The sequence below is a fragment of the Balaenoptera borealis genome (genome assembly GCF_965194805.1).
Source record: "Balaenoptera borealis genome assembly, chromosome: 10".
NCBI lineage: Eukaryota > Metazoa > Chordata > Mammalia > Artiodactyla > Balaenopteridae > Balaenoptera > Balaenoptera borealis.
In genome coordinates, this window is record NC_138874.1 from 115914283 (window position 1) to 115935552 (window position 21270).

General features: G+C 49.1%; 2 long non-coding RNA genes across 2 annotated transcripts in view; one reads left to right on the forward strand and one right to left on the reverse strand.

The window, feature by feature from the left end:
• The window catches only part of LOC309635772, a 236778-nt gene that overhangs the window by 122793 nt on the left and 92715 nt on the right, over positions 1-21270 (forward strand). The window lies entirely within an intron of this gene.
• On the reverse strand, positions 16363-19564 carry LOC309604788. Its single transcript, XR_014231049.1, has 2 exons — positions 17218-19564; positions 16363-16992 (listed from the first exon to the last, which is right to left on the reverse strand). It is a non-coding gene; the product is annotated as an uncharacterized lncRNA (long non-coding RNA).

A 21270-nucleotide genomic window follows, 5' to 3' on the forward strand; every position in this document is an offset into this window, starting at 1 on the left:
ACTTCTCCTCGTGCTCTTCTCAGGTGCCTCCATCTTCCAGACCACGGGCACACAGGGCCTCCTGCGGGCAGGGTTAGGGCTTCGGGTTAACGGGCGGGCGAGTGCCATCCCCGCAGACTCTCCCCCCGAGGCCTGTAGGGTGCAGCCTGCCCGGGAGCCGGCGGGCCCCCAGGAGACGGGCCCAGGCATGGACCGACGTGGGTGTGAGCGTGAGAGTGTGTGGGGTTGCTGGAGAGAGGGTGTGTCTGGGTCCCGTCCGGGGCTCGGTCAGCCTCCTCCAGACAGCAAGTCTCTCCAGCAGGGAGACGGCGCCCGTTTCCTGAGGACGAATGGACTTAGGCCGTTCCCAGCATCTCGGGGTGAGGGTGTCGCTGACACTAGTATGTTTCAAAACGAGGATGAAGGAGGCGTGAGGGCGTCGGGGACACTAGTCGGGACCCTCTCCAGGGCTGGGCCCGGGAGGCCCCCAAACTCCGTAAGAATGTCGTCAGCGACCCACACCCTTTTCTTTGATAACTAACAAAACGTGCCTTGAAATAATGGATTGAGGCCTCGATCGCCCTGTGCCGTGTCACCCCCTGTTTAATTAATGCAGTGCCTGTCAGACAGCGACAGGGCGGTCCACTTGAAACATCAGATCCAACGCGAGAAAAACACGACCTCCATTCAAGGCGGCACGAGAAATTAACAAGCAAAGAACAGGCAACGTACACAGCGCGATTTCTGGCTCCTCGGCCTCCCCCAAACTATCTCACGTGGGTTCAGGGGCTCGTCGTGTGTGGGGACCTTTTCTACATGAGGCATGAGCAGGGGTTTGTCAGACGAACATCAGGGAGCTTGTGAGCAGAGGCAGGGCTGTGAGAGCCACAGAGGGTGGCCGGAGTCGTCCCCATCTCGGTGATGCAGGTCACAGGCTGGCGGTGGATGTCAGGAGCTATCTGAGAGACAGAGCTGGTTTCCCAGAGGAAGGGAAAGAGAAAATGAGCATATTACAGCACGGAGCTGGCAGGTTGATTCAGTCTGCGGCTCTTCAGTCCGCTCAGTGAAAAGCGCTTTCTTCACCCGCTGAGAACACACCTGTCACTCTGTGGGTGGAGGTGGCCTGTCTCCTGGAAGCACCCGCAGTGGCCTGCAGCCTCAGGGCACCTAGAGGGCTTGGGCACAGGACCCCCTGACTTCAGCCCTGGGCTCCTGCAGAGATGTGGGGTCCTGCAGCTCTGGGTGACAGAGGTCTTTTTTAAATAGATTTTTTTCTTCCAGTTTTATTGAGGTATAATTGACATCCAGCACTGTATAAGCTTAAGGTGTACAACATAACGATTTGACTTACATACATCATGAAATGATGACCACAGTAGGTTTAGTGAACACTCATCAATCTCATGTAGATACAACATCAAAGAAAGAAGAAAAATATATATTTTTCCTTGTGATGAAAACTCTCGGGATTCACCCTCTTGATGACGTTCACTTTCAACGTGCAGCGGTGGTAACTGTCTTTATCATGTTGTGCATCCAGCCCTAGTACTTATTTATCTTGTAACTGGAAGTTTGGACCTTTTGATCACCTTCATCTAATCTACCCCGCCTCTGGTAAGGACAATTCTGGCCTCTTTTTCTATGAGTTTGTGTGTTTGTTTTGAAGTATAACTGACCTGCAACACTATGTTCGTTCCTGGTAGACAACATAGTGATTTAGTATTTCTATACATTTCAAAATGAGCACCGTGATACGTCGAGTTGTCTGTCATACAAATTACAAAATTATTGGCTGTATTCCCCGCACTGTACATTTCATACCTGTGACTCATTTCTTTTGTTACTAGAGGTTTGTACCCCTTAATCTCCTTCACCTGCTTCTCTCCTCCCCCACCCCCACTACCCTCCGGCAACCATCTGTTTATTCTCTGTATCTGTGACTCTGTTTCTGTTTTGTTATGTTTTTTCATTTGTTTTGCTTTTTAGATTCCTCACATAAGCAATATCATACAGTATTTGTCTTTCTCTAGCTGCCTTATTTCACTTAGCATAATACCCTCTAGGTCTACCCATATTGTCTCAAATGGTAACATTTCATTCTTTTTTATGGCTGAGTAATATTCCATTTGTACATATACGGTACTACATCTTCTTTATCCATTCATCTACTGATGAGCACTTAGGTTGCTTCCATATCTTGGCTATTGTAAATAATGCTACAATGAACAGAGGGATGAGTGTATCTTTTCAAATTAGAGTGTCTGGGTTTTTTGGATAAATACCCAGGAGTGGAATTGCTGGATTGTATGGTAGTTTTATTTTTAATTTTTATGAGGAAACTTTATACTGTTTTCCATAGCAGTTGCACCAATTTACATTCCCACCAGCAATGCATGAGGGTTTCCTTTTCTCCACATCCTCGCCAACACTTGTCATTTGTTGTCTTTTTTTATTTAATTAATTTATTTATTTTTGGCTGTGTTGGGTCTTCGTTTCTGTGCAAGGGCTTCTTCTAGTTGCGGCAAGCGGGGGCCACTCTTCATTGCGGTGCGCGGGCCTCTCACTGTCGTGGCCTCTCTTGTTGCGGAGCACAGGCTCCAGACGCGCAGGCTCAGTAATTGTGGCTCACGGGCCTAGTTGCTCCGCGGCATGTGGGATCTTCCCAGACCAGGGCTCGAACCCGTGTCCCCTGCATTGGCAGGCAGACTCTCAACCACTGCGCCACCAGGGAAGCCCCTGTTGTCTTTTTGATAATAGACATTCTTCTGGGTGTGAGGTGACATCTCACTGTGGTTTTGATTTGCATTTCCCTGATGATTAGTGATGTTGAGCATCTTTTCATGTACCTGTTGGCTGTCTGTATATCTTCTTTGGAAAAATACCTATTCAGATCCTCTGCCCGTTTTTTAATCAGGTTGTTTGGTTTTTTTTGATGTTGAATTGTGTGAGTTCTTTGTATATTTTGGATATAAACCCTTTATCTGCTTCGTACCAGCTTTATAAGTAGTTGATCTACTTACTACCTTGGTCCCTGCCTGGCCCTGAGCAGGCCCTCAAATATGGAAGTAATGAGAGGATCTGGGAGGTAAAAATCAGAGGGCTTCCTTGCCGGGCTCCACTGGGCCCAGGTTCCTCTTACAGACACAAGTTTCTTAGAGACACAGGTTTTCTCTCGTTTGCTGCTTTTCCCAAAAAAGCAAGTTAAAGCAGATGGTGGCATCGTGGTAATTAAAGTATCTGTAGCCTCCAAGTGATTGCACTTGGCGCCAAAAGTCACGATTCATTATGAGGAGCTACAAGCCCTTTTCCACTTTGATGTGAGGCACTTGGTTGACATGAAGAGTTTGATGGGGATTCAGACATAGTTATTCATCGACAGTCTTTAAGAACATTTTAGGTAACTTGCAGCTCTGATGTGCTCTCACGTCAAAGATCCACACACAAAAAATGATGCTTTAAAAAATTCTGAAATAGCATTGTTATTGAAAATAAAGCTGTGCCTTTTTGCTCAACATTGAGAAAAATTCTCTCATTTTACAAAGTTGGCAAAGTAGTGCCGTGGTTTCCCAGGGTCCAGGGAACATAGATCTCTTATAATCATGTAATATTGATGAGACCATCTGGGGATGAATGAAGAACTGACGGGAAGAAGAAAACTTCTGTGTAAGCAAGAAATAAAGTCCAGGAGATTCAATCATCGTAGCGAAAAGGAAGGTGAATTCACAGGGCAGTTATGGAACCGTGACGAGATTGTCAGCATGATTGGTTTCCTTTTGTGACTTGGAGAGCTGACATACAGAGGAGGAGGACGTCCAGGGCCCTCGGCCCGGAGAAGGAGCTTTCCTGGGAGAGTGCATGGCACTTTGAACAATGAAACAAATGAATGTTTCCATCTGGGAAATGCTTTCCTGAACAGAAAATAAATGACACCCAAGACCGGCGAAGCAAATGAAGTGGCTCTGCCAGCACTGAGTTCCTCAGATTTCCTGCATTATCCATCCCACCCACACGCCGTCTACCTTTCCTGTGGCCAGAACGAGTAGGAAGGGACTCACTCAGCATAAGAGGAGAGGGGTTCCTGCCAGCCTTGGAGGGACTCAGGTGAGGACAGAATCATCCAGCAGGATGGAAAACGGGGGGTTAGCTGGGGATCTGGAGGACTGGTGGGCGGGACCGGGGTACAGTTGTAGATAAAATGCAGGGCAATGTCAACGAAAATAATCAGCAGACAATCAATAAGAAGATGAGAAAAGAGTTTTACTGGAGCCAAACTGAGGACTACCCCGGAAGCCCGCTTCCCAGATGACTCTGAGAAACCGCCCTGGAGAAGCAGCGTTTTCAGCACAGTTTTATATCTTGTCAGAATAAAAACATTAAACAACTCAGCGATACATTTCTTCAGGTTTTCCAAAACAAACAAAAAAAATCCCCCAAAACGCAAAACGAGCAGCACAGACCAGCACGCACACAGCGACTCAGCACGGCCCTGGCACCTGGAAAGGGAATCTTATCATGGAAGGAAGGTTGGCACTGGGGTCCCAGGAAGCGGGGCATTTAATCTTTGTGTCAAGTCTGGATTCAGGTTTGCTGAAGACAGCTGTCAAAAGAGCTGGGAATTCGATCATCTCTAAAATTCGCGGGAAAGGAGGATTCAACTTGGGAGGAAATGCGGGAGCATCGCGTGTTCCGGCAAAGCCAGGGCAGCCCATCCTCCGGCAGAAAGAAGCTGAGCCAGACGGGACCCTCTGACCAGAGCAAGGAGAAAAAGGGACAGCTCTGGAGTTAAATTTCCTCAGACTGTAATCTACACAGGGAAAGAGATTTAATTTTCTACATCTCATAATGAAAGAGAATTTGCATATTAATAATATGCTAATTAACACCACTTTTTACATTATTAATGCATGTTTTGGGGGCATTTTATGTTGTCCCTTCGCTTCATTATCTAATTGCTAAAGAGCTATGAGTCGGCAGCTCTGGGCATAATTTGAGACGAGAAATGAACCAGGACATGTGTGCTTGCTCTCAGGGTGAGGAGTGAACTTGGAGTTAATTCTTAGAGCCCCTGTTTCCAATATCCAGAGGTCCCTGGAGGCAGATACAGAATCATCCTCTACCAGCCAGCCCTCTGTGGACACCTGAGTGCTCGGCGAGGGGTCTAGGCAGGCACTGCTGGCCATCTCCTGCTATGGACTAATGTTTGTGTGTCCCTCACCTCCTCTAATTTATGTGTTGAAGTCCTAACCCCCGATGTGATGGAATTAGGAAGCCATCACATTGTGATGGGCTTTGGGAGGTAATTAGGTTTAGATGAGGTCATGAGGTTGGAGCCCCAGGATAGGACTTGTGCTCTTATAAGAAGACAAAGAGACCCCATCGTTTGCTCTCTTCATCATGTGAAGATGCCGTGAGAAGGTGGCTATCTGCAATCCAGGGAGGGAGCCCCCACCAAGAACAGAATCTGTAGGGACCTTGATCTTGAACTTCTTGGCCTCCAGAACTGTAGAAAAATATATGTCTGTCGCTTAAGCCCCCCCAGGTCTATGATATTTTGTTCTGGTGCCTGAGCTGACTGATATACCTTCTCCCCAGAAATAGCCACTGCCCAGTTGACCATCCACTAGGGAGTAAAGCCAATGGATTAGGAGAAGGAAAGCCGGGCTTCTGAGGTTGACCCCTTGGTGTTGCACCTTTTTTTATATGTTATTTATTTATTTATTTATTTATGGCTGTGTTGAGTCTTCGTTTCTGTGCGAGGGCTTTCTCTAGTTGCGGCAAGTGGGGGCCACTCTTCATCGCGGTGCGCGGGCCTCTCACCATCGCGGCCTCTCTTGTTGCGGAGCACAGGCTCCAGACGCGCAGGCTCAGTAGTTGTGGCTCATGGGCCTAGTTGCTCCGCGGCATGTGGGATCTTCCCAGACCAGGGCTCGAACCCGTGTCCCCTGCATTGGCAGGCGGATTCTCAACCACTGCGCCACCAGGGAAGCCCTGCACCTTTTTATGAGTGAATTTGTGTATCGCTTCCTTGGAGGGAGCAGTTAGTGCCACGTTTCTCTCCTCCTTCTCTACCTGGTTTTCCGATGGGCAGCTCAGGGCATCTGCGGTCTCCTGGGCCACCCGCGACCCCCATCTCCCTTCATCATCTCATGCGTTTGCCATGTTGGCAGATGATGCTGGGAGCGTCTCCGAAGGTCCTGACCTGAGAAGCTCTTCCCTTCGTTCCTGGCCTCTTGGTAGACCCCACACTGGGATGAACTGTTGTGTCCCCACAGGTGTGATGCACGCCTGCTAAAGGGTGGTGGTTGTCCGGGGTCTCAATTCCTCACTTCACTTTACGAGGTGGATCGGTCCCTTCCAGTGTCCACAGACAACGACTGTCTTCTCTGGGGTCCAGATTCAATATCTGTGGATATACGACACCCCCAGCCATAGGGGCTGTTTCGTGGAGGCTGCGGGGATGTTAGTGCAGGTTCGTGTGCCCGACGCACAGTGAGGCCAAACACACCGAAACGCTGGAGTTTGGAGCAGAGAAAGGTTTATTGCAGGGCCGTGCGAGGAGACGGTTGGCTCATGCCCCACAAAACCCGGAGCTCTCTGAAGGGTTTCAGCAAAGCATTTTTAAAGGCCAGGTGAGGGAGGGGGATGGCAGGGTATGTGATCGGTTCATGCACAATCCTCTGGCTGCTAGTGAGGTAATAGGGCCGTGTCACAGGGGTTCACATCATCAATCCTTAGGCGCCAGTAGGTCTGGGGGCTACATGCTCATGGTCATCAAGTAGTTGATTTCTTCCACTTGGTGGGGGGTTTTCACATCTGTAAAACAACTCAGGAATGTGCATTAGATACTGTTATCTAGGTAGCTACAGCAGAGGGTATGGGGGAAGGGGCTGCCCTGGGAAGGCCCCATAGCGTCCTGCTCGGCTGCAGGGAGAGGGCTTGAACGAGGCAATGTTTACTGGGCTGTAATTGAGGAATTGCAAAAAAAGGGTAGACAATTCCTAAGTTCTAGAAATATATCTTCTAATGTACAGATGGAACCAGTGTCTGGAATCTGCAAAATTAAACACGGCTCTGTGCTCTAATAGTTTATTAGAGGGGAGGAGATACAGAGGAGACCAATAGAGAAAAAACTATTAATTTTTTAATAAAAATGTTTGTTATGTTTATTCAAATTAAAAAAATATTCAGAGCAGAAAACTTGAAAAATAAAAAAAGTCACAAGCACTAAAATCAGTAAATAAATACATAGAATTTCCTGTGGTCATGCTACCCAGGCTATTAACGCTTTGGGGTAAGATTTTTAGTCTACTTTTGTGACTATAATTTTATTTATTGTTATCTTTTTTATATAAAAAGGGTGTGATTTTATGTATCCTTCTGTAGACTGGACAAAAGATATACCAGGAAAATAGTCACCAAAAGAAAGCCACTGTGGCTATTTTCTCATTTTACTGAATTAAATTGCATTTCTAACACCAGCAACCAACACTTATAAAGTATATCTGAAAAAATCAAGGAATAAATCTAAAGTAATGTATAAGAAAAAGTAATAAAAATTTATTTTAAAAGTTATTAAGGAAGACCTAAGTAAATGGAGAAATATACCACATGTGTGGATAGGAAGACTCAATGTCGTAACGATATGAATTCCCCAGAAAAGTAATTTACAGATTCAATGCATTGTGAATTTTTCTTGTGTCAAGTAGTGTTCTCATATAATAGGATTTTGATGGTTTATAGAATTCTATTATGTAGGCATACCAAAATTTACTTAAGAAATCCCCTATTGCTTGATATTCAGGTATCTTTTTATATTTTTCATTGCTATAAAATGTACTGTATTGAAAACCCTTGAATTCAAGTTATCAAATGTATTTCTAATTATTTACTTGTTACAGATTCTTAGATGCAAAATTGCTAGGCCAAAGGGCATAGCCATTTAAAATATTTTCTTTCAATTTGCTCACCAGAAATATTTTGCTCAAGCTTTTACTCCTCTTATCAAGTTTGCCCGTGTCCCCTAATCCTGGGTGTCATCATTCCATTCATCTTTGTTAATAGGGGCAGCAAAATGCATCCATTCATTCATTGCTGGACGTTGCTCTGTGGAGCCAAGGAACATTCCAGCAAAATATCAGGCGCATATGTGGTGCATGAGAAATATTTTTGAATAAAAGAATAAAAGGCAAAATTGAGACTGAGGAAAGATCGTTACCCATTTTCTACTCTGTGCTGTGAAGGGAGAAGAAGGAGATTCAGGATCCAGCATTTATCTGGGCTGTCCCACCGCACAGTAGCAGGTATCACAACGCACCGTGTTCTTAATGGGAAAGCAGCCGAGCTTAGCGGAAGGATCATGAAACAGGACCCCCTGTGCCCCCCAACAAGGTGGTTCCGTGATGCTCAGAGGAGGGAGGGATGGAAGTAAATGGGCTCTTAGGCCCACTTTCCCTCCAAAATCCCATGTGTCATCTCCCCTTCTTATTTCATCTTCATATCACGATGTAAGGAAAATTATGAAATCATAGAATAGTGATTCATAAAACATTTAAAAACTTGGAGACCCTGTAACTTTTGGGCAGGTGCACATGTGCAAATCACACACTGGACCTGGCTTTTAGATGTTAGAGAATGACCCAAGGCCCTGGACAGTCACTGCCTCCCAGGTGGCCCCCTCCCTCCCATGCAGTGAGGAGTTTACAACCTACACGGCCTTGGGGAGAAAGGACCAGTTTGGTGTCACCCAGAGTGTTTTTGCTGTTTTGTAAAATCAGTCACTGATGTTAGTGTTACATCCATGCTTTACGATGGCCAGTAAGGACTTGAGTCTAATTTTATGAGCGTATCCACTACTGTATATTTTGTTTACCAAAGGCCAAACATTCCCAATTTATAGTTGACATTTCCCCTGGCTTCCTTGGCATAAATTGCGCACACATTTATGTGTATATAAACCATATGCATCTCAGTTTTAATACATTTTGAAAAGTTGGATCTTTTAAAAGAGGAATGCCTGTTTCTCTTGATAACTCAGCAATGTCTTCATTTTTGGGAAGTCTCCTGGAGACCCTGAGGAGGTTGTACTGACCAGCTCTGAAAACTGAGAGGCCCCCGCCCAGTGGGTCGCATAGGAGGTTGTCTGCCTTTGGACCCCAGGGTGGAGAGCCCTGATCAACAGAGTTGGGACATTCTTTCTCAAATATAGTTCTAATGACAGTGCAGCTTAACTCCTAAAACCCAGGGCAGATTTTTAGAGACATCCTACCAATGTGAAAATTTGATCTATAGTAGTTGCTTTAATTAAGTGCATGAATGGGACTTCTGCCTTTAAACCAAGAAATAAATGTATTATAGATCGTCTTAATACCAAGACCTCGTCTACGGTTGATTCTCCAAGCACAGCCCAGGGCCAAGCAGCCCAGACCCAAAGCCCCCAAGCCCCAGCCTGGGCTCCGCCAGGGTCTGTGAGTGGTGGGCTGGCGTGGGTACATCCCTGGCCATAAACCAAGTCCCCCAGCCCTTCTCTCTGTGTCCCTGAGACGGTCCATCACACACCGTGTGGCCTGTTGTGGTCATTAGGCAGAATCTGTGATCAAGTTGTTCACCAGACTCTAACAGGATCCAGCGGGGGGCCCAGCTCAGACCCACCGGAAGTGCCACGGTGTCAGTCTGGGAGCCATGGCCCTGGCCTGTGGACGTGGCTGTTACTGGTACTTCATGAAGGAAGTGTGCATTGAACCTCACAGTTTGGAACCTTTGCTGACACCAAGAGCGGCTAAGTTGCTGAAGTTCGAGAGAAGAATTGTTGAACAGCAACTGCTACTGCTCTGGGAAGATGCCGGAAGCTGGGAAACTGGATGGATCTGGAAATGGTCTGCTGAGGTTTTCAGTTTTTAAAGAATGTGACCTGACCTTTAGATCAACCTTCTACAGACTAAAACACCTTATCAATAGAGGCCCAGGTGAAGAGACCCTAGAAAAATGTCCTATTTGAACCAAGAGAAACTTCCAGTCCAGAGCAGACTGTGCCTCTGCTTTTGTCCCTTAAAGAAGCATAAAAGACGGGAACTCTGAAAACTTTACAAAGTGTTCGATAGAGGGTAGTGGATTACTGATGGCTAGGATAGCATCAGGGATCAATGCGGCAGTCGCAGTTCAGTAAAGAAGAAATTGGAAAATTCTCCTGCTCGGAGAAATCCCAAGCACACTCTTTTTCTTGGTTCTATCCCAGATACTGCAGAAGTCTTTCATTACCCCTCTCCGGGGGCACTGGCGGGGGAGATGTCCCCGCCGTGATCGGCTTGATGTATCTGGAGGGGGCTCCTGCCCAGACAGCACATCACAGCGGAGAACATCATTATTCAGGGAATGTGGTCTCGGGAGCCACGCTCCGAAGCACTGTGTCCATTTAATCATTTTCCAATCTGTTTCTCTTGTGAAATTCATTACTTTTCATGGAAACAAATACCTGTCAAAATATCATATTAGGCTGTTATCTGAAGATTCTCATATCCTCAGCATTAATGACTTCACATCCTTTTTTCCTTTGAAAGAGAGCCGATGAGCCTCTCTGACGATGTCTTCTTGATCTTGGGGCTGTTTTCTTGTCATCAGGTGGTAAACACCCTTAATAGGTTTGGGATGCCCAGCGGCTGGGCTCCAGCCGTTACCCTCGTACCACCAGGGGGCCAGTGCAGAGGAACCAGGGCAAGCTCGAATGCACTTTTCTGGGCAAATAAAGTCTTCAGATGAGAGGCAAAACGCCGTATTATCACTCATAAAAAGTGCCAGGTCTCTAATATGTGGCTACACATGTTCATCAGGAGGACTGGCTGAGTTGGAGAGCACGGGCATTTGCTTCTGCAGTTTGATGTTTGTCTCATATTTCATTAGCCAGAAAGCACGAAAGAAGTACAGGTCAGAGGACAACTTGGAGACGACCTTCATGCCTCTGAACTGGCTTTGCTCTGCGCGTGCCCCGGCAGGAGGAGGTGGACGCAGGGGGGACCTGTGGTCCATAGCCAGGATTCTGCCACCTCCTTCTGCTTCCTGCCTGCCCCGCTCCACCTCCACCTGAACTCTCCCCCCTTTCTCCCCCTCTCACTCCCTGCTGTGGAGCAGACGTGAAAGGAGAGATGCCCACAGGACCAGCAGTTCAGGCTTCTGCTTGGTTCTCATTATAATACCTGCCCCCAGAGGGAGCCTTGACTGTTGGATGAGCCATTTCTTTATATAAATCCGGCCATTTGTGAAGATAAGCAGAAGAAGCCTCGGCTCTCCCTCTGGACCCCTCGTGGTAAAACCTCCGCGTCCCTGGGCTCAAAGCATGGTGGGTTGCTGTGTCCAGACGCTGTCTCTCGGCTACGATGACTGTATTCCTGGTCCCCCCAGATGCTGCCCTGTCTCCCACCTACTCGTGCCCCATTAAATCCACCCTTTGCCCGCTCACTCCCTTCCCCTGTCACACCCCTAGACTCCAAATCACTTTCAGGAAAATGGCAGTGGCTTGTGTTTTGAGTCAGCGGCTCCTAGGAAAGCAAGTGTGCACTTGATTTAACCAACCAATACTGAGGCTCAGCCACAGATTTACAGTCAAACTGTTTTCTCTCCTTCTCATAAACGCATTTCAGTGGAAAAGCACTATTTCAGATTCGAGGTGAGGCAAACCATCCAGCCATACTTAAATGGAAATAAAGAGAAAGAAAGCATGAGTGCGCACCGGGCAGTAACAAGACATCTAAGTCCATTCTCGGGTCCAGAGGAGCGTAATGTATGCATAATTTCTGCTGCCCGTGAAGACAGGCACGTTTCACGGTCTAAACTGGAGCCACGGGCACTGGCAGCGGAGGAGGGGTGGAGGCCGGCTTCTCCAGAGTGGTCCTGATGGAGGCGGTGAGCCGTGGTCCAGCCAGAGGTGATTCCGCATCGCTCCGGCAAAGATGAAGCAGAGAGCAGTAGCTCTACACAGAGACGTCGCCCCAGCTGCCTTTCCAGGGCCATCGCTGGGGTGTCTGGTGGGGACCCGGTTCTAGTTTTCAGGTTCAGTGTGCTTTGGTTTGGGGTGAAACATTTAAAATAATTATTAGCTCATTTGTTCATAAGGATTGTTTGGACTAGGCACCATGCTAGGCACAGAGATAAAATGTGAGCAAAACAGACCTTGTGAAGAATACAGCCTGTGGGTGAAGGTGGCCAGCGATCAAATCATCACCCAAACAGCTGTGCTAAGGGCTGTGCTCTTCCTGCCGTGAAGCTGTGCCATCGAGGGGCGTGATGTCCTCGGAGAGGGAGGAACGTGTGCAGGGTCTTACGGCCGAGTAAGGAATTGTGGTCTTCACCCTGAGAACGATGGGAGGTCGTCTTTAAGGCCTACAAAATGGGAAGGATTTTAGGCAGGGAGGCAACATGATCGGTTTTGCCTTTTTGTAAAAGATCGCTTTGTCAGGTTGGGAGGTACAGGAGGGGACGAGGCTTATCACATGGAGAAGTCGGGGGTCACAGGGGCGGATATGGTGGCAGCTTGGACAGGACCAATGATGGACCACGTTTGGAACAGAGACTGAGGAGGTGAGATCTCCAGGGCTTGGTGCAGGATGACCTTTGCATGGGTGGATGAAGGAGAGACAGGAGTTTGGATGAATGTTAAAGTCCTGGTTTGTCCAGCTAATTGCATGGTTCTAGTTCCTAAGAAAAGGAATGCTGGGGAGGACCAGGGTTGGAGGAGAAGATCGGGAGTTAATTTTTTGGCTCTGTGGAGTGTGAACATCTGTGAGCCCTGCATGGAGAGATGACCACTAGGTTGTTTGGTGTATATGGTTTGTAGCCCAGACAAGAAGTCTGGGCTGAGATGTAAATCTATGATTGTACTGGACACAGATGAGAATTCCTAGAGAAAGGGTATAAATGGAGAGAAAGAACCTTGAGAGTCTTTGATATTTGGTGACCTGGTAGAGGAGAGAGTCTGCAGATGGAGATAGAGCAGCCAAGAGCGTGCTGGAAGGTGGGCTGTGTCACTCGATCCCAGGAAGAGTCTCCACAGACAGAGGTCTGCTCTGAGTACAAAGGACTCTCGCCAAAGGTCACCGTCACTGGTGATTTTAACCGTGGCGGCTTGGATGGAGTGATGCAGGCCCGGGGCTGATGGGAGCCAGTTAGGGGTGAATGGCGGGTGGAGAAACAGAGACAGGGCAGCAAAGATGAAGCTACTGACGTTTGGCTAAAACTGAGACGAATGCGACCTAATTTCTACCATCACGTCCAGTTCAAGAGGATGTGGATGGAGAAAGGGTCCTTCAGTTCATCCCCCTGGGGCGGGCGCTCACACCCTCTCAGAAGAGCGGTTCTCTGCACCTGTGTCGTCTGGCCGTCCAGGCACACGTCACGCCCACTGTGGGAGCAAAAACAGGGGCAGAGGGGCAGGAACCTTTGCAGAAATAGAGGAGAAAGGTTAAAAATGTGGATTCTCTTGACTTGATGATCTTAATATCCTAGGTGGTTGTTCCCTATTCTTGAATGTCTAATCTCCACACCCAGTATCTATGTCTCACCGTCAGTTGCTAAGGACAAACCAAGGATGGTGATAAACACATTTTATAATGAAGAGAAAACATGGTAGTGTATGTTAGTTTCCTGGCTTCTCCAAGCAGCCCTGCCTGCAGAGCAGATAGTCTGGTGCTTCCTCTGGAGATGAAGCTAATGGGGCTCAGAGGGGGAGTGATGTGCTCTCCGGTTTACAGAGCTGCAGGGTCAGAACTGGTCACCGAGTGCCCTTTCCAGTAAGGAATCCCACCTCAAACCAGCCAAATATTAGGAAGCCTGCACCAAGGAGACCTATCGCATCCCCGTCTCTCTCTGCTCTGGCCACTACCTCAGGGAGCTTCTTGAGAGACCCAGGCCTTGGAGACCTGCTTTGTGGGGCATCTCCAGCACACAGGGGCTGGGGGCTGGGCACAGTGACTCACCTGTTGGGGTCCAGACCATTCCGAGGAGGCCTGGCACGGCACCAGAGTTGCCACATCCATCCCGCTGGGGTGTGACCTGCAGCGAGCAGGTGGTCCCAGGGTCTCCCAGGTCTGAGCCAGCCAGCTGTTCCCAGACTTCTCCCAGCTGAACGGATGGTCGCCTGACCTGGCTTTTGCCCCCGTCCCAGCCAAGCCCTGCCCCCCAGCCCTTCCTCAGAGGCCTGCTCTGTGTCTGGAGGCTACTTGCTTCAAGAACCCAAGTGACTACCAGGCCCTGATCGGGGCCCCGGTGGAGCTCAGCTGGACAGGGGTGGAACACCCAGGGAAGGTTCCAGACGCCTACTGACCAAACCACATGGCCATTCAGGCTCTGCTTTGTGGGTTCACTCCCTCCCTATCTCCTCCATATGCACAGCCTGTGAGGGGCAGGGGGCCACTGAGAATGTGGCCCCGGCGCCCCGAGGAGCCACGGAGGAGATGGAGGCAGGAGCCCTGAGTGCTGGGTCAGTGGCCACGGGAAAGGGACTGGGGCCAGTAGGCCTGAAACGGGTCAGAAGCGTGGATTTCAGCCGTGGGGCTGGGTGGACACAACACAGTCAGGGAACAAAGTCTTACAGGAGGGCCGGAGAACCGGGGGTGGGCTCTGGTGGTGGGGATTACGAGGCATTAGTCTGGCCGGAACAAGCAGTGTGGGAAGTGAGGCAGCAGAACCTGACCCTGGGGAGACAGAAGCAGCAGCCTCTTCTGGACGGGGACGGGGACGGGGACAGTCTCGGCTCCCGCCGCGGCTAAGAGACCCGGGTGCCAGTCCTTTCCTGCCTGGGGCGGCGTGACCTGGACACGGGTTAGTGGGTCTGATGGGTGCGGGGCTCACTTCGTCCCCCCCTAAGATGGCAAGGTCACTGTCACGTGGGAGGAAATGGACAGCAAGCTTGATGTCAGCAACGCCCGTGACACTGATGAATCCGTTTCCATAAACCGGGGGCTCCGCTGCGGGGCCTGGCGGGGCTTCCCATGGACCCTCATCCCTTCCTTTGCTTCTTTCTCTTGACTCCAGACTTGAAGGGTGAGGCAGAGGGTGGGTGCTCCCCACGTGATTTGGGAACGACAGCGTAGGTGCCCCACGAGGTCCTCCCCCAGCTGCAGCTTTTCACATCAGGATGACACGGGGACATTCTTCTCCATTAACAATTGCATCTCAGCCTTACCACCTCTCTTAATATGCGTGATTTAGTGCAACTTTCCATGGAAATTCTCCACGGCCAACTGTGACACGTAGCCAAAGGAATTCCAGGATGAATATACTCTGCTCTGAAGCAAAACACCTGTCAATCCTTGGCTCTGCGTCTCAGGCACCATCCCGGGAGTGTACACGGTTTACGAAGGCTGTCATGACTTCATTTCTTCAGAGTTCCAAGGCTCCAAGCTTAATAACACATGACGTAGCTTGTGCCACCGCATCTCAGGCAGTGGCAGCTCTTGAACACATTTTGCAGGTTTACTTGGTGTGACAAGAATGAATGTAAAATTATTTGTGATAGATATACCAATAAAAATAAAAGTTTTATTTCCATCCAGAAAGCTCTCACCTGTGGCACCAGCTGTCGCTCCGCACATGGAGACAGTCCAGGCAGGGTCCTCGTCTCCGCCCGTGGCACCAGCTCCCCCAGGGCAAGCCGATGCACAGAGCCGGTGGCCGGGAGGGTCCCCATTGCTCCTCGCCCCCGCCTCAGCCCCGCGTGCTCTACTTGTTCTTCTTCAACTTTCAAATGAGGGGGTTTGGGCTCTGAAATGCCTCCGCCTGTGGGGTAGGAACCCTCTTCTGAATGTGAGGGATGCTGCCAGACCATAGTAGTGGCAGGAAAACAAATGCTTTTTTTAAAGAAAACAAAAAACAAATGCTGATCTGAGCCCACCAGCCTTTTTTTTGTAGCTATAGGCAGCATTATATTATGTATTTTTTTTGTAGCTATAGGCAACATTATATTATGTATTATGTTAGCTCAAGTCTCCCCCTGGGTGATTAGATGTCATAATGGCCTGGTGGGCTCGTCTGCGATAGGGCACCTCTTTCCACATCACTAAGGCCCTGATGCTTAGGCTTATCCCTTTCTTCACCCAATATCTCTACCTCATTTCTCTCTGACTCTTTTGGTCTCTGTGTCCCTCTGTTTCTCTCTGTCCCTCCTCTCCTCTCTCCATCTCTCTCCATACATGTTTTTTTTTTTTTCCCTTATGCATGCTGAATAATGCAAATCATGGAGTGTGGGTGGCCCCAGGTAGCTCTAAGAGTGACAGCTGGATGGAAGATCTCCAGGTAGGGATAGAACTTCCTTTTTTTTGCGAGGAGGCGGGGAGGAATGTAACTTCTAATGTATAATTTTTCTGGTTAGCTATTGGTGCAAAAAACAAACCAACACAATTTAGTGGTGCGAAGTGACAGACCTTTTATGACGCTTACAATTCTGTGGTTCTAGAATTTGGAGAGACTGCGGCTGGCGTCTCCCTTGAGGGGCTTGCGGGGCTGGAGCTGGCTGGGTCTGCTCCTCTGGGCTCCTGATTCGGTAGCTTTGCTTCTTCTCCACGTGGAGAGGCTGGAGTTGGAATGTCCAAGATGGCCCAGGGCTGGGCTGGGCTGGCTGGCACTGCTCTCTCTGCACTCAGCCTCTCCTAGGCTGATAGAGGCGTCCTCCAAGGATAGGCAGGCGTTTAACAGGGAAGCTGGTTTTCCCCTGAGGGAGCCTCCCAGGAGACAGCAAGTAGCATCCTCTGATTTCTTAAGGCCTGGGCTTGTCTCTACCATGCTGTACTTCTGGTCACAGCAGTGAGAGATCCTACCCAGATTCAGCGGGGGGGCAAAAGATCCTCTCGTGATGGAGTGAGTGTCATAGGAAACGCATCTTCTTCATCTGCCACGGAAACTCCTGCTGGGGGACCACATAATTAACTGGCTTGTGTGGAGTTCGTTTGAAATTGATTTGTGGGGGAGACCCAACAGGAAGGAGAGAGGGAGAAGTTGCGGTGCTGTGGCGGGTTAGAACCTCCGGGAAAGCTGCAGAGGGGATCGAAATGAGTTACACCTCACTGATGTCAGGACATTGTTAGATAGCAACCCAGATGCCCCCCCGCCCCAAACTTATCACATTATTTCACAATTTCATTTTTTCCTGAATTCAGGGATTCAAAACAGTCTTGTTGTAGAACAGTTCTACACGGTGAGGCCACCATGGTGAGCTGGCAGGAAAGCTCCCCTCCAAGCTCCGTGCGGGAAAGGTACCTTCTGGGTGACCTCTGCTCGTCTTCTCAGGCCGAGAGCCGCACGGCCCGGCAGGTGTCCCCTCCCTGAGCTGTCGGGAAGCTCGGGGGTCAGCACTGGACCGGCTGCAGCATCGGGTCGTGGCCCCGGCTTCCCCATCAGGCCTCCCGCTGCCCCCAGCAACCCCACCCACGGCTGCTCTCTTCGTTTAAATGCATCGTCATGTTACAGCATCAGTGTTTCCAACGCTATTTTTGGAAGCTGCCTAGGTATAAATAAACATGCTAATAGTTCAAGTTTAAAAATTGCTTCATAGAGGAAAAGGCTCTCAGACGACGGACGGTCACTTACGGATTCCAGCAGGTGCTGTGCTGGGCTGAGCTCTGAGGTCAGAAACTGTCCCCGGTGAGGCCTTGGGACTGAAGCGCGAGGCCCGGGTGCTTCTGAGTGATTCGGGAGCTGGCCCTGCCGCACCGCTGGGGTCCATACAGATTATCCTGTTGTTCTGCCTTTCTCTCCGCCCCACTGGGAGGCATGCAAATCACATCGGGGGTGACAGCCAATGAATACTGCACACAGGTATAAAATGGGGCCACTTTCAAAACAGGCCCACCGGGAACGGCTTCCGTGAACCCGTTCAGAACCCATCACGACTGACTGTCTAATGTACAAAGAGAATTATGCGGCTGTCGCAGAGGAAGCTGAAACGGGCCTTCAAACCGTCACGTTCAATCTAAGTCAGTGATTAGTGGAGATCATAATCCAGAGGTTTTTCAAACACATTTCCTCAAATTTGCGTCTAACTACTCTTAATTATGGATACTGTCACCATCCCATGCTTAATCAGATCAGAGAAGTCTTCTCCAGGGAGAAGTGATTCTTATTACAAAGCGGAGCGCCGGCAGCGTGGACGTCAGGTGAAGGAAGGCGATCATCAAATGTGTTACATCCTGACGCAGATGAGCATCTTTGGGTGCCCTCCTGTGCCAGGTGGGGGCAGCAGGCTGGGGAGGGGGTCTCTGGGTAGGTGGAGGCAGGCCCTGCGGAGTGGCCCAGGCAGCAGAGGAACAGGCAGGCCACGAATAGTGAGGGGGACGCACAGGGATGATGGGGGCGGGGACCACCCCCCAGCCATCTCCCCTCACTCTCCATTCCTCAATTCTTGCTCCAAACCCTTGAAAGGTCTCACTTCAAAGCATAACATAATAAAAAGCACAGATAGATAAAAACCCCTCTTCACAGAGAGTCTTGTATTAAAAAGAAATGATTTGGCCCTTAATTTGACCAGGTGAATAGTTTTCCAGTGCGCTAGGCACGGGGAGGCCCAGCCTTCGGCTCCTCTTGTCCGCCCAGCGCCGTAGGTTTGCTCGCACCCCCTGAGCTCCTCTCCCCAGAAGGGCCTGCCGGGGCCACGTATGGAGGGGACCACCGCCCCCATCCTTCTCACCTGCGTTGCATCCTCCTTAACCCCAGACCAGCTTTGGTTTATTAACATCGTCTAGATTTAATATCTGAGCAAATGGGAGAAGTCAGAACCCCTAGTCTTCTTGTCTCAGGATCTAACTGGTCCATCATCAATTCTGACCTTTTGGAATCTGAAACACCTTTTAATTACTTGCCACCATCTGCTTCTTCTATCCAAAGATGTTTCTTTTTTTATTTTTAATTTTTTAAAATTGAAGTATAGTTGATTTACAATGTTGTATTAATTTCTGCTGTACAGCAAAGCGATTTCAGTTATATATGTGTGTGTGTGTGTGTGTGTGTGTATATATATATATATACATTCTTTTTTTATATTCTTTTTCAGTATGGTTTACCACTGGATACTGGATATAGTTCTCTGTGCTCTACAGTAGGACCTTGTTGTCTATCCATCCTATATATAATTGTTTGCATCTGCTAATCCCAAACTCCCACTCCATCCCTCCCCGACCCCCCCCTCCCCTTTGGGAACACAATCTGTTCCCTATGCCAAATGTTTCATATTCCTCACCTGGAGCATTTTCTCAGAACTGGCTTCTCTACACCCATCCTTTCTCCACCTCCCTTCCCCATCCCCACCTCGAATCTTCTAGAACTATTTCCTAATAGCAACAGATATATACCTAAATAAATTAGTGTCATGTCACAGTCATGTCATATGCATATTTAATTTAAATATATTCAACTATACATCTTAAGCAAAAATATACACATATTCATACAAGAGACTGAACCATGTAAAACATCCAGGCAATAAGTGTGTGGCTCAGTGTGCGTGATGGGCAAGCGCATAGCCTGGTCCTCTCTCAGTGGGTCTCGGTTCCCGTGTGCCTCTCAAGGGCGAGCATCTCGTCACAATGTCGTATGGCTGTTCAGGGTGTGGTAGACAGCCTCTGGGATGAGTCCTGTGATGCCTGCCTCTGGGGATTCACTTCCCTGTGTAAGCCCCTCCCCTTGAGTTTGGGCTGCATCTGGTGACCCACTTGTAATGCACAGAAAATGGTAAAAGTGATGGGAGTCACACTGCCCAGGGTCCCTTGCCTCCTGCTTCCCGGTGGCTTAGGTCATGGAAGCACTGGTGGAAAATTGGAGGATGGCAAAGGGGAGGATCTGGGGCACCCCCCCGCACTTTGCCCAGCCCTTACTAGACATCCCACTTGCCATGTTCCCAGCTGCCACCAGGACTCCCCACCCCAGGGGCTGGTTCCCACTTGAAGGCCCTGGATTCTGGGCTCTGCCATGGCCGTTCAGCCCCTGGGACGTGAGTGGCACCTGCAGGGCTATTTTCTGCTTTGCCTCATCAACTTTTAATTGTGCCATCATGTAGGCAACAATTCCCTCTATTAAGTTCTCTCTGTTGAGAAGCGCAGAGTTTCCTTAGCTGGATCCCAAGCACTGGGGTGCTCCACGGATACCCCACCCCACCCCTGCCCTCTGTGCTACGTGATCCGTCCAGGGTCATGTTGCGGTTGTGCAGGCTGAGCGGGAGGAAGAGGATACTTGTTGCACGTAGCACTTGATCAAGAAAAAGTCACACTGCTCCTTTCTTCCCTGGGAGCTCGGGTTTCCTGAAGACAGCAAAATAGACATGGAGAAGGTAATTAACTCTTTAGTTGATAACTTTAAGCTTTAATGTTAGTTAAACGAACATAACTTATGTCGTAACAAACGTCAGGACGTGTAACCACCCTGCGTGACCCTGAGCCCAAGGCTGTGCCCTTGGCCGTGCTCCTCCCTGTCTCCCAGGGTAACCTGGAAACCGGCACAACTTCCTGGACCAGCTCGCTGGGTGGAGGAGGGGGCACCGGGCTCACGACTGTGCAGGGGCTTGAAGAGCGTGAAAGGGAGCTTCCCGCCTCTGACGCGGAGCTGGATCAACGGCTGCCCTTCTCCACTTCTGTGTAATAGAATTTTCATTTTCTATGAGAAAAGCAAAGCCAAGCAAAACCACACATCTCCTTCGGAGGAGGGCTTCTTTGCGGTGAAATACCCACTCAGAATGGAGATAAGGTGGTGTAGACTGTTAGCCGGGCTTGTGGAAGTTCCTAGCACTAATAAAATTTAATTTAAAATAGTAAACCCGCTGCCTTCCTGTGACATGTATATGGGTCTTACATAATTACAGAACAAATGGCTTTCCCAGGGAAGTCAAGAAAGCCAGTGATTTAGCTCCCACGCTGCTGAGATGAGCAACACTTTCCTTTGCTCATTAAAACCTGGCAAAATCTGTACCAATCATTCTGCGGTGCAGGCAGTCACCCCTTCCTTCTAACGCCCGTTATCAGAGCAGCCAGGAAAGGCCCCGGCTTCATCTGTTTGACAGATAAGAGATGCTGTCGGACAGGTTTCCCTTGTGAGCGACAGAAGCGATATCTTGAGCTATAGGACGGCACAGTCATTTAAGTCTTTACGGAGGCAACGCTTGGGAAACAAAAGACTTTATGCCTCAGAAGATGCACAAGGAATATTTACCAGTCACCTGGAGCCTTTACACTGATTTTCATTGAGTCAAGTGGTGGTGTAAGTCTTTTCAAGACATTCTTCCTTTTCTATTTTCCTATCTCTGTTGTTTCATCCAGCCCATTCTTT